This window comes from Schistocerca nitens, chromosome 2 (genome assembly GCF_023898315.1).
Source record: "Schistocerca nitens isolate TAMUIC-IGC-003100 chromosome 2, iqSchNite1.1, whole genome shotgun sequence".
Lineage (NCBI taxonomy): Eukaryota > Metazoa > Arthropoda > Insecta > Orthoptera > Acrididae > Schistocerca > Schistocerca nitens.
This window is the reverse complement of record NC_064615.1, coordinates 862,252,312-862,262,795: the sequence shown is the minus strand read 5'-3', so window position 1 is coordinate 862,262,795 and position 10,484 is coordinate 862,252,312. Positions and strand designations below refer to the sequence as shown.

At 43.8% G+C, this 10,484-nt stretch overlaps 1 protein-coding gene across 1 annotated transcript in view; it reads left to right on the top strand.

Annotated features, from left to right (window-relative positions):
- Positions 1–219: 219 nt before the first annotated feature.
- The window catches only part of LOC126237128 (uncharacterized), a 285,184-nt gene continuing 274,919 nt past the window's right edge, over positions 220–10,484 (top strand). The window contains exon 1 of the mRNA XM_049946948.1: positions 220–280. The gene's annotated coding sequence lies outside the window, so the exon portion shown is untranslated. The remainder of the gene's footprint in view (positions 281–10,484) is intronic.

Below are 10,484 nucleotides of genomic sequence, written 5' to 3'. Positions count from 1 at the left end.
CTTAGTTTATAGAAAGGAATAGGCAGCAAGGTTGGTGGAACTGGCGTGACTCCTGGTAGGTACAGCGGCGTTTGACTGAAGCACTGACGAGCCCCCGGCGCGGCGCTGAGCTGCGACAATTGTAGAGTCCCGCCCCCGCGGTGACGTCACGGCAGCCACTGGCGGCGGTGGCGGCGGCGGCGGCAGCGGGCCTCGGCGGCTTCAGTCGCTCGTGGGCCACGCACTGCCCCGCCACGCCGCCTCGCTCCGCACAGCCCTCGACAGCTCGGCCGTTCCACAGGTGCGTGACAATGCCTGCCCTCTCAGCACCGCCGGATCCAGCAGTTCGCAAAACCTCCCGTTGGTCATTACAGCCCTCCCATCAGCAGCGAGCGTGCAACAAGTGTCTGCCTTGCGCTTCACTTCCACCTGTTGCACTTTCTGGAGCCACATACGGTTCATAACGTAAACTTCAGAGAAAGAAATAAACTGGCTGCAAATAGTAAAATATTTACCTCCTCACTTGACTAGGTGCTCTTCTCTTTTTATTTATTCACCGTTAACATACGGAAACGGACTTACTAGTCCGCCCCCGGTAGCAGAGTGGTCAGCGCGACGGACTGTCAATCCTAAGGGTCCGGCTTCGATTCCCGGCTGGATCGGAGATTTTCTCCGCTCAGGGACTGGGTGTTGTGTTGTCCTAATCGTCATCATTTCATCCCCACCGACGCACAAGCCGCCGAAGTGGCGTCAAATCGAAAGACTTGCACCAGGTGAACGGTCTACCCGACGGGAGGCCCTCGCCACACGCCATTCAACGGATTTACTACATCGTTAAATACATGGCACTATTCAGGGCATTTATTACGAGTCTCAGCTGCCAATTCCTCTTGACGGTTATTGAAGAAGTCGTCGAAAGCTCCATTTTTTAAAACTAAAGCTGCCTAGCTCACTTAATGTAACAGACAACAGTGTGTCGTATAGTAAACAACAGCAAATGTATTTTAACATATGGTGTTTTCACAAAATATGCCGTTGAACTTGGTTCAATTTTATAAGCTCGCTGATGATACTCTTTGCTAAAAACTTCGTAGCACTTACTGCACACATGAAATTTGTTATTAAAAGTACTTAAAAGCAATTTGCTAGTACGAAATCATATATTCTACAACTACATCTACATTTATACTCCGCAAGCCATCCAACGGTGTGTGGCGGAGGGCACTTTACGTGCCACTGTCATTACCTCCCTTTTCTGTTCCGGTCGCGTATGGTTCGCGGGAAGAACGACTGCCGGAAAGCCTCCGTGCGCGCTCGGAATCTCTCTAATTTTACATTCGTGATCTCCTCGGGAGGTATAGGTAGGGGGAAGCAATATATTCGATACCTCATCCAGAAACGCACCCTCTCGAAACCTGGACAGCAAGCTACACCGCGATGCAGAGCGCCTCTCTTGCAGAGTCTGCCACTTAAGTTTGCTAAACATCTCCGTAACGCTATCACGGTTACCAAATAACCCTGTGACGAAACGCGCCGCTCTTCTTTGGATCTTCTCTATCTCCTCCGTCAACCCGATCCGGTACGGATCCCACACTGATGAGCAATACTCAAGTATAGGTCGAACGAGTGTTTTGTAAGCCACCTCCTTTGTTGATGGACTACATTTTCTAAGGACTTTCCCACTGAATCTCAACCTTTAATACCAACAATTAATTTTATATGATCATTCCACTTCAAATCATTCCGCAAGCATACTTCCAGATATTTTACAGAAGTAACTGCTACCAGTGTTTGTTCCGCTATCATATAATCATACAGTAAAGGGTATTGTTACATTCAATAAATTTTTTCTGGGATTGTGACCGCATTGTCAATACGTAAACTACCGACGTTTAGGTCCCTATTGCAAGTGACTGACAATGCGGTCACAAACCCAGGAAAATTTATTGAATGTGACAATGGCCGCGGAAGCTTACGTTTATGATTATTTCTACCTTCCACGTCCCGTTACAATCACTTAAACATCGAAAACGGCAGCATTTTTTTCTGATTCCGCTTACATCTGGCGATGTCATAGCCTGTACATTTCTTAGCAGTTGCAAATACGGATTTCAAATACCTGTACTTGGCTGCGAATCACTGTTCTTTCCACGAGAAGGAACAATGAAGCAAGAGCATCAGAATCACTCATTTCGAAGTAATAATTTGTATGGCAAACACCGAATCACAACAATGTGAAATTAAGCTAGAAACAATGTTGCTGTGAGTATATCAGAACTAAGATTGGTAGCGACCGGAAGCAAGTGAACATCGTTTCGAAGACATACACAGTCTTTCGAGTTATGTAGAAACAGCTACTGTCGGCAGTCGCCGCGGCGTGGCTCTTTAGAAAGTGAACAGACGGTACAGGCTGTTTGACTGTTATAAATACAAACGAAAGGAGCGAGTGGAGGACAACGAAACAAGCAGGTAATCCTAGTAAACATTGTCCGAACAAGCACGGTCGTGCCAGTGTTAAAACACTGGTGGATGATGTTCTTTGTCGAAAAAGGATGCTTGTGTGGTGCATGTGTGATGTTGCAAAGGCGCACTTTCATGCGGGTGTCCGGGAATACGTGACACGAACAAGTGTATAGGTCGTGTCTCGCCAACTGCCAGTGTCGTCCATGTTCCCCGACTTTTACCCGTTGAATTGTTTATATGATATTTTTAAAAGCGTTGTGTGTTCCAGGCGCATTGACAGTGTGAATGAACTCTAGGAATGTTGTCAATGCATTCGCAATCCGCCTGGGATTTTTGAACGTGTACGGGCAACGTTGATGAGAGGGACGTTCTGAAATCTGTCTTCACTCGAACGGTGGCCGTGTGGAACACTTGTCGTCGAATGCATAACTGCTGTTTGGATCTCGGTAACTCTATTACAAGATGTCCGTGCACTCGGCAGTAAACACTTCGTACTGGGAAAAAGATTGGTTTCCCTGGTTAAGTTTATTAGGATTATTTCCTTGCTTCATTACCCCTACTCACCACTTTAGTTTTAGCTACAATATTAAAACGCTCTGAGTTTTCATTGATAACGACATTCCGGCTACTGCCATCAGTTCAAATCTTACCACCGGTAAAACACAGTGTCTGTTGGAATAAGAGCTGTATTTGGTGATGCCGAGCTCGGGGGTTCTGCAGGGATTTTTTTTTTTTTTTTTTTTTAGTATTTTGATACAATGGATCCGTCGTCTCGGGTGGCTCGTCACAGAGTGGAAATGTCATTACAATTTGTTCGGTTTGTGCACCGAACTCCTGTTCTGGAGGGTGTAAGACAGTCGATAAGGCATTATTGTACTATCTGCTTGTCGTAGTGATCGACAATCTGAAAAATACCTGTAAGAAAACGGTTCTAATTTTCAGAACGAAATTTTCACTCTGCAGTGGAGTGTGCGCTGATATTAAACTTCCTGGCAGATTAAAACTGCGTGCCGGACCGAGACTCGAAATCGGGACCTTCGCCTTTCGCGGGCAAGTACTCCACCACTCTTTTTTCTCTACCAATTTCTTTTTTTTTTGAATAAAGACGGTACCTTTTTCTGCGCTTTATTTTTTTATATACATATAAATAAAGAAAGAAAATTACCTCCTCCACTTCAGGCGTTGGCCCCTATCACCCATACTACCCCAAAAACCTATCTAACCTAAAAACAAAAAGAAAGCTAGTGCCACCGCCACTTTCACCCTAAAGCTAACTAGGACGGTCGTGCGCCAGCACTTCAGGTTCCTCCCACGAACAAAAATTAAATATACCTCTGAACATTTTATTTAAAAAAGTAAAGGATAAAGGAAAGGGTACAATACTTTATTATATTTTATTTGTTGTTAATTTTGTTCTTATGTATTTATTTGTAATTCTTTTTTTTGTCCAATTTTTGTTCTCTTTTTTTTCTCGGGGCGGGGGGGGGGGGGGGGAGGTGCCCACAGCAGCCAGACGGCGGGATGTCCTGGTCATCTTCTCGTTCATCAAGGGTGAAACATCCTATAATTACTGTTTGATGTCTCCATCATGTGCAATCTCTGTCTCTTCTCCACCTGATTCCACTGAGCTACCCATGTACGACTCACGCCGCGTCCTCAGATTTGTTATGCCACCAGTTCCTCGTCTCCTACCTTCCAAGCTTCACAGACTCTCTCCTGCGAAACTTACAGAACTAGCAGGTCTGGAAGAAAGGATATTGCGGAGACATAGCTTTTCCAAAGCCTGCGAAAGGCAAAGGTCCCTAGTTAGAGTCTCGGTCCGGTACACAGTTTTAATCTGCCAGGAAGTTTCAGTTCTAATTTGGTTATGTACAATGCTGAACACTGACAGGTACGACCGAACACACCGGGACAAAGAGAGCGTATAACGTCTGAGGGCTGTTGAATCACCCTGTCTTTAAAAAATGGTTCAAATGGCTCTGAGCACTATGGGACTCAACTGCTGAGGTCATTAGTCCCCTAGAACTTAGAACTAGTTAAACCTAACTAACCTAAGGACATCACAAACATCCATGCCCGAGGCAGGATTCGAACCTGCGACCGTAGCGGTCTTGCGGTTCCAGACTGCAGCGCCTTTAACCGCACGGCCACTTCGGCCGGCACCACCCTGTCTTTAGCGTTTACGTTTTAGTGATTGATATTACAAGCTTTTTCACTGTTGTGAATAAATTTTCACGGAAAGAAACTTAATTATTGTAACAAACTGAATAAATCATAATTAGATTTTTAGTCTGTAATGAACCATCGGAGGTCATGAGTCCCGTATACCAAAATATTCAGACAACATCCTTGAACTACATCAAAAGCGTTGTCTGTGGAGTATTGACCCATCCAGCAATTACAACTCTGTGTTACCAGTTATATAACTTTTGATATCGCGGTAACAGTAGCCGAAATGTAGTATTAAATGAAAATATATTACTGTATATCTCCAGCATGCCGGGGCTGTTTCTGAAGATATTAAGCGATCAGGGTGGATTTATTATGAAAAATCCTCAATGACTGATGACTGCAGACTCATTTAAATAATTTACTTATGACATTTGTAAGAAATCTCGGGTACACAGCAAGAATGTTCAAATGTGTGTGAAATGTTATGGGACTTAACTGCTAAGGTCATCAGTCCCTAAGCTTACACACTACTTAACCTAAACTATCCTAAAGACGAACACACACACCCATGCCCGAGGGAGGACTCGAACCTCCGCCATCACAGCAAGAAGACGGAGTATATTTTATCCTGGGATACTGGGATGTTTCTGAAGATATTAAGCGATCAGGGTGGATTTATTATGAAAAATCCTCAATGACTGATGACTGCAGACTCATTTAAATAATTTACTTATGACATTTGTAAGAAATCTCGGGTACACAGCAAGAATGTTCAAATGTGTGTGAAATGTTATGGGACTTAACTGCTAAGGTCATCAGTCCCTAAGCTTACACACTACTTAACCTAAACTATCGTAAAGACGAACACACACACCCATGCCCGAGGGAGGACTCGAACCTCCGCCGTCACAGCAAGAAGACGGAGTATATTTTATCCTGGGATATCGGGATGTCGCTAGAAACTTCCGTCCCACCGTTCAAAACAAAACGACGTGATTAATACATGGTAAAATGTGAACTATTCAATTTTTCTGTTTCTTGACATATAACGTGTGAAATAATACCAAATCCTGGTGAAATTAAAATATACGAGGGTTGGAACTTAAATAGTGGCAACTATTTATTCACAACCGATCAAAAGAGTTACATGTTTGCACCTGTTACTGTCCTTCAAAGTAGTCACCAGCGTTGTGTAGAACCCGTTGCCAGCGATGTGGAAGACTTAGTATATCGTTAGCAGAGCCCGTTCTGTTGATGGTGCAAATGGAGCGGTCTACTGCCTGTCGAATCTCTGGAACAGTTCTGAAGCGAATGCCACGAAGTGGTTCCTCCATCTTCGGAATCAAATCAAAGTCACAAGGACTTAAGTCCGGGGAGTATGGTGGATGGTACAGTACTTCCCAGTCCCATCGACCGAATAGAACAGCCACAGCTTGCGTTGTATGCATCCGCGCATTGTCGTGCAAAATGATGGGTGGGTTGCGCAGAAAGTGTCGCCGCTTCTTTCATAAAGCTGGTCGCGGATGATTCTCCAAAAACGAACAGTAATACAGTGCATTGACGGTGTGCCGTGGAGGAACGTAATGTGTTAGGATAACACCATCGCCGGCCGGAGTGGCCGAGCGGTTCTAGGCGCTACAGTCTGGAACCGCGTGACCACTACAGTCGCAGGTTCGAATCTTGCCGTGGGCATGGATGTGTGTGATGTCCTTAGGTTAGTTAGGTTTAAGTAGTTCTAAGTTCTAGGGGACTGATGACCTCAGCAGTTAAGTCCCATAGTGCTCAGAGCCATTTGAACCATTTTTTGATAACACCATCACAAACGTACACGAGAATCATCATAACTTTAGACCACTCCATTCGCACCATCAACAGAACAGGCTCTGCTAACGGTATACTACGCCTTGCACACGTCTGGCAACGGGTTGTACACAACGCTGGTGACTATTTTGAAGGAAAGTGACAGGTGCAAACATGTAAATCTTTTGTATCGGTTGCGAATAAATAGTTACCACTATTTTAAGTTCCAACCCTCGTAGATTTCTGGATGCCCAAAGATTCAGAATAAGTGTTGCTGTAGAATAGGATCTATTTTGCTGTGTGCTTCCTAGTTGCCACATTTTTACCTACTGAGTGATTAAAGTAATAGTGGTTTCTCAAATGGAACTATGTCATCATCACATCATGAAGAGTCGAGAGGACAGTTCAACAGCTCGGAGATGAAAGGCTCTTTCTCCAGAGGGAGCTGTTTCCTCGTTGCCACCGTCAGACGCTCGCCGTCCTCCGGAAAGCCCTCACTGTGTCCAACACTACAGTTTGTTTTCCCCCTTCCAGTGACCACCTTCCACCAGGACCCATCATTTTCCAGTGACCTCATGCTGTACTGGACGGAGGATTTTTCCTCTTAAAAAACAAGATGGTTATGAGAGCCTTCCTTCCTCTGAATACTTCCGGTTCACTTACATATAGTGTCACTGGTTGGTTCGGTGTCCTCTACATCCGAAGTTTGTACCTCCACGGCAAACTGAGTGCCTTGAGCAGTTGACTGAGACTGCCGTAAGATTGCTTTTCGACTCAGGTATTTGTAAATAGAACCACTTAGTTCTGAAAATCTATTCAGAGAGCTTTTGGCAACAATAAATGTATTGGCGCAGTCTGCAAAAGACAAAAAGTGTACTAAATATGGTGAAAGCAGCCATAAAATCCCTGGTTCCGGCTTGATGTTTACGCGCTAATTTAGGCAGACTGCGCTATTGTAGGGGTTTTGACGTCATTTAGCATGCTGCAATATATCTCAGATGAAAACAAATGCTGAAATGAAGAGGACAGATGGCGCAAGACAGCTGCCCAAAGCCAGCCTTAGGAGTGATGGCTGAAACAAAAATAGTTAAAAAAGCCAACGGAATATCGACAGACTGGACAAAGCTTAATGTTTGATTTGTCTTGCTGCATAGGTCTGAGAAAATTAAGGGTTCTTGAGTCATTTCGTTAGCATAAAGTTCTCCTCCTGCCGTGGGCATATGTAAAAGACATTTTTTTGGAACACGTAAGAGTACATACGCAAGACATTCTTAATGTAAAATACGTAACGCTTTAACTCATTTGTAAAGTAATCAGACGTTTGAAGCTGTTCTTTACATGGTAGTTCGATTCTTTGAAGCATCGGAGGTTTACTGGTAGGCGGGATGAGAATTGGCTGTCCGTCGTGACGTCAGCAATAGTCTCGCAGCGCGAGCAGCCCATTGGCATGCCGTAGCCGTAGAATGTACAGTGGAGTAGGCAGGCGGTGTACTCGAAGACACCGGCTCGTGTTGACATCGGTGGGCTCTCCGAACGTCGTGGTTACCGCCAGCAAGCAGCTCACCGAATGAAGACGCAGGCTCGTGACAGGAACCAAACAGTGGCTAAATACCACCACAATGTACTGTGTGGCTAGAATGTCCCTTTACACCTCTACTGAACGCGTGTTAACGGAGTGAAATGGTAAGGTATTTAAGACCTTGACCTCCCCGCCTGATGACTGTCACGGCCACAAAGATGCTCACATAACTGTCACGTGACAGCATGTGCGTTGACTAGTTCATTATTCGCCTCTCCGGGTTTAATGAAGAACAATGATAGGCACCAGCAACTTCACTTTGGAGGAGCGCTTAGTGGGAGGCAAGTGCGTCCATCAACGCAAAAAACAATGAGAACATGGCACAAATGATGAACAGGTTTTGTGAACGTTTCGGTAAGGAACCAACAAGTCGTCAGATGAGAGGAGAAAGCTTTCCTCTTGGGAAGTGTTTTGGCTGTCCTCGCTATGGTCGTCCATCAAGGGAACCATGTGCTGAAGCTAGTGCGTCAGTGACGCGTTTACGCTGCAAGTCGAATAGAAAGTATGTTGCAGGACTCGATAAAAGGAGCACAAACCAACTCCATATGAAAATGAACTTAAAGCGAATGTGCAGGAGAACATGGAGGAATATCATACTGTGCAGGTATAGTGACATTTTAGACAAATAATTGTGCTACTAAAGTTTCAATGAAGTGACTACAAGCGTAAAGTGGCTCTCTGGTCCCTGTAGTCTGTTACAGGAGCTCCTTAAAAAGGTCGAAGTAAGCTTTACCAAAATGATATACCTGTAATTGGAAAGTGCGTGAGCCTTACTTTTGACCATGCTTCCTGACGATAAATTATTCTTAGTAAATGTTTGCTTGTTAAAGATCCGTCTTCCTCCATTCTACCAGCGCCACTGGCAACAAGATTTGTAACTGTTTTATTTCTTACTTTTAGACAAACGATTTCACAAAATGTTTGATCGTATCTGAGCAAACCACGCTAATTTTATTCAAGAGAAGTCTGCGTTTCTTACGACACGCGATTTTACAGATTATAGGTAATGAACAGTTTGGATGAAAACCATCAAATCATACTGATATATATTATTTCTCGACGGAGTTTTTTGTCGGTACGCCACATCTCCAGTATTACTTAATCAAAATTAAAGACTGAGGCACCATTTTAAAGACTTCGTTCGCCACTAATGACGAAAAATACACAAATGGTTTTAAGTTATTATTTTCTTTAAAAACTTCATTTTGGAAACATTTTTATAAAAACAATGTAGGTGGTATCTGTTGACAAGCTAATTTTACTGTTATCCACAACAGCGACTGGAGTTGTTTACTTTCTTCAAGCAAGAGTTATTGACTACAACTCCATCTACATGATAACTCTGCAATCCACAATAAACTGCCTGGCAGTGAGTTCATCGAACCACCTTTAAGGTTGTTCTCTCCGTTCCACTCTCGAATCACGTGCGGGAAACACGAACACTTAAATCTTTCCGGGAGAGCTCTGATTTATTTTATTATGATGATCATTTCTACCGCTGTAGATGGGAGCCAACAAAATATTTTCGCATTCGGAGGGGAAAGTCGGTTATTGACATTTCATAAGAAGATCCTGCCGCTACAAAAAACTACTTTGTTTCAATTATTGCCACCCCAATGCTCGAGTGAACTGCGGTACTATCAGTCCAAACAGTTCATGCATGCAAAAACAACAATATACCAGAATTTATGAAAAGATTTTCAGTATGAAACTGATTTACATGGCTATGGCTACATTATTTATAGACGTCGTTACAATGACATTTCGTTTATTTACCACTGATAAGAGGTAGACTGTACCATACTGGAGATTTCACATAGAAAATACCGCTGTCATAGCAATCTCGAGCATTGTCCTTCAATCAAATTTGTTAAATATTTGTGTAAATGCGTGTGTATAAAGCATAGCCGTGCGGCCTTACTACCGCATTTAGTCTGAAGGTCAACAATAACTCATCGCTGACAAGGTGGACATTTATTTGAGCTGTCGTTATGTGAGTCCACCAGGGGCTAAATGGCGACTACACGAACGCCGACTTCTCCACCGAACTCATACGATCGAGAGACTGCCTGTCCACTTACAGGAAGAACACAAGCTGTACTTTTAGGCGGAATACGAAGCTGCTGCTAACCTTCATAGGACTCCAGACTCATGGCACTTTTTAAATTGTGCAATGATAATATTACCGCCCGCAAGTACCTTCACTATGAAATTGTGGTCAAAAGGACAATGTATTATTTGCAAGAAAATGCGTCTAAACTGTCAATCCAGCCGACATCGAAATATATTACCTTCGAATACTACTTCTGTGCGCCGAAGAACTGTAGTCGTTTAACGATCTACGCACAGTTGATAGAATACTGTGGAACTCGTTCCTCGAATCTGCAGAAGAATTACGTTTAGTCGTTAATGACACCGAATGAAAAGAATACTTGATGGAGGCTGCCAGATACCAACTGATACGGCTTTTCGCCATCATCTGCATATTCTG